We start from the raw sequence: 2,500 nt of genomic DNA, 5'->3' as shown, positions 1-2,500 counted from the left end.
AGACACCATGCTGGGTCGGGAAATGTTCACGCACCGCAATCGGTACCAGTGCCGGGTGTCGGTCATATTCCGATGGGGGGTAACCCTACTATTGAACTCGTACTTGTACTTGGGCCGTGCCTAAGGTGTTGGTTGTTTCAATAGTTGGTTACTTGTTTCAATAGTTGACATTTTTTCAATAGTTGAACTTTTTTCCAACAGTTTCAGTTTTCCCGTAGGTAAAGATGATGATGTGTGACCAATGTGTGAATGTGTTGTTTTTTTTTTCAATAGTCATGTACGCGCCGTTGTCGATGTTATACACACTGCGTACTGCGGGTGAGAAATAAAACAAACTGTTGTGCTGTGCTGTGCTTGATGTTGGCTTGGTGTTATTGTATTATCGAATTGGACTTAATACCAGTGCCGGGCCGATGCACACACTGCGTACTGCGAGTGCTGGCTCGCGCAGTGAGAAATTAAACAAACTGTTGCGCTGTTGTGTTGTGTGCGCTGTGTGGGGGAGACTTTTCATCACACTTGACACGCGCATTCTTACCCTCGATGTTGCCTTGGTGTTATTGTGTTATCGAATTGGACTTAATATCAGTGCCGGACTGTTGCGCTGTTGTGTTGTGTGCGCTGTGTGGGGGACTTTTCCAACACTTGACACTTTGCATTCCGGGACGTGGACGCGTTCTGGGACTTGGTGTTATTGCCGACGGGGCAGTGTTATACACACTGCGTACTGCGAGTGCTGGCTTGCGCAGTGATAAATTCAACAAACCGTTGCGCTGTTGTGTTGTGTGCGCTGTGTGGGGGAGACTTTTCATCACACTTGACACGCGCATTCTTACCCTCGATGTTGCCTTGGTGTTATTGTGTTATCGAATTGGACTTAATATCAGTGCCGGACTGTTGCGCTGTTGTGTTGTGTGCGCTGTGCGGGGGACTTTTCCAACACTTGACACTTTGCATTCCGGGACGTGGACGCTTTCCGGGTCTTGGTGTTATTGCCGACGGGGCAGCGTTATACACATTTCGTACTGCGAGTGCTGGCTTGCGCAGTGACAAATTCAACAAACCGTTGCGCTGTTGTGTTGTGTGCGCTGTGTGGGGGAGACTTTTCATCACACTTGACACGCGCATTCTTACCCTCGATGTTGCCTTGGTGTTATTGTGTTATCGAATTGGACTTAATATCAGTGCCGGACTGTTGCGCTGTTGTGTTGTGTGCGCTGTGCGGGGGACTTTTCCAACACTTGACACTTTGCATTCCGGGACGTGGACGCTTTCCGGGTCTTGGTGTTATTGCCGACGGGGCAGCGTTATACACATTTCGTACTGCGAGTGCTGGCTTGCGCAGTGACAAATTCAACAAACCGTTGCGCTGTTGTGTTGTGTGCGCTGTGTGGGGGAGACTTTTCATCACACTTGACACGCGCATTCTTACCCTCGATGTTGCCTTGGTGTTATTGTGTTATCGAATTGGACTTAATATCAGTGCCGGACTGTTGCGCTGTTGTGTTGTGTGCGCTGTGTGGGGGAGACTTTTCATCACACTTGACACGCGCATTCTTACCCTCGATGTTGCCTTGGTGTTATTGTGTTATCGAATTGGACTTAATATCAGTGCCGGACTGTTGCGCTGTTGTGTTGTGTGCGCTGTGCGGGGGACTTTTCCAACACTTGACACTTTGCATTCCGGGACGTGGACGCTTTCCGGGTCTTGGTGTTATTGCCGACGGGGCAGCGTTATACACATTTCGTACTGCGAGTGCTGGCTTGCGCAGTGAGAAATTCAACAAACCGTTGCGCTGTTGTGTTGTGTGCGCTGTGTGGGGGACTTTTCCAACACTTGACACTTTGCATTCCGGGACGTGGACGCGTTCTGGGACTTGGTGTTATTGCCGACGGGGCAGTGTTATACACACTGCGTACTGCGAGTGCTGGCTTGCGCAGTGAGAAATTCAACAAACCGTTGCGCTGTTGTGTTGTGTGCGCTGTGTGGGGGACTTTTCCAACACTTGACACGCGCATTCTTACCCTCGATGTTGCCTTGGTGTTATTGTGTTATCGAATTGGACTTAATACCAGTGCCGGACCGATGCACATACTGCGTACTGCGGGCGTTGGCTCGCGCAGTGACAAATTAAACAAACTGTTGCGCTGTTGTGTTGTGTGCGCTGTGCGGGGGACTTTTCCAACACTTGACACTTTGCATTCCGGGACGTGGACGCTTTCTGGGACTTAGTGTTATTGTCGGCGGGGCAGTGTTTTACACATTGCGTACTGCGGGGGTTGGCTCGCGCAGCGCTGTTGTGTGCTGTATGCTGGGGGGACTTGGACGCTTTCTGGGACTTAGTGTTATTGTCGGCGGGGCAGTGTTTTACACATTGCGTACTGCGGGTGCTGGTGTGCGGGTGTTGTGCACTTGAGACTTTTCATTCCAGGACATGCAATGATTTCACACACACGCACGATTGCATATTACCAGGCGCAAAGTGATTTAATGAAAAAA

Source organism: Toxorhynchites rutilus, unplaced genomic scaffold (genome assembly GCF_029784135.1).
Source record: "Toxorhynchites rutilus septentrionalis strain SRP unplaced genomic scaffold, ASM2978413v1 HiC_scaffold_216, whole genome shotgun sequence".
Taxonomy (NCBI): domain Eukaryota; kingdom Metazoa; phylum Arthropoda; class Insecta; order Diptera; family Culicidae; genus Toxorhynchites; species Toxorhynchites rutilus.
Note: the sequence above shows the minus strand (reverse complement) of the source record.